Source organism: Elephantulus edwardii, unplaced genomic scaffold, assembly GCF_000299155.1.
Source record: "Elephantulus edwardii isolate Elephantulus edwardi_28Jun2011 unplaced genomic scaffold, EleEdw1.0 scaffold00274, whole genome shotgun sequence".
In the NCBI taxonomy this organism is placed as follows: domain Eukaryota; kingdom Metazoa; phylum Chordata; class Mammalia; order Macroscelidea; family Macroscelididae; genus Elephantulus; species Elephantulus edwardii.
Window position 1 is genome coordinate 1,935,311 of NW_006400024.1, and position 566 is coordinate 1,935,876.

At 51.8% G+C, this 566-nt stretch overlaps 1 protein-coding gene across 1 annotated transcript in view; it reads right to left on the reverse strand.

The window, feature by feature from the left end:
* The window catches only part of FAM173B (family with sequence similarity 173, member B), a 22,707-nt gene that overhangs the window by 21,437 nt on the left and 704 nt on the right, over window positions 1-566 (reverse strand). The window lies entirely within an intron of this gene.

Genomic DNA, 566 nt, shown 5'->3' on the forward strand with positions numbered 1-566 from the left:
GACGGTCACGAGATCTAAGGGTCACATGTGCCCAAGGCTGAAGGTCAGAAGGCAGGAAGTGGTAGGAAAGGAGGAAAGGAAACCAACAGCAGAGGAAGTGGGGATGGTGCTGCTATATTGTGGGTTTACAGCCAGTGTCACAAGACAAAGAACGCAAGAATTCAGAATGGGACCCTGTGTGGAAATCGAGGGTGTCAAGGAATTGTGTCCCCCAAGACACATCTCCTTGGCTAGCTAAGGATTCTCAAAAGCCCTCGATTTAGCGACAGGATGTGATGGGACAACCCCTTAGGTCGGATAAGCCAACCTGTAGTAAAAGGATTGAAGGTGCGGCACCCTTCGTTTCACCACATCCCTGCAAGGGGCAGCTGACCTGACCTGAAAGGCCGAGTAAACCATCTAGCAAGCAGAAGGCTCCTCTGGTGTTCACCGTTCAATGACTTTCCAGGCCATCATCTGACTTCACTACGTAGAGGGGCAGGAACACGAGAATAGGGTGTATTCGCCTATCTACCAGGGGGTCTACCTGCCAGTCTACAAGGGGGGGGTCTATCTGCCAGTCTACA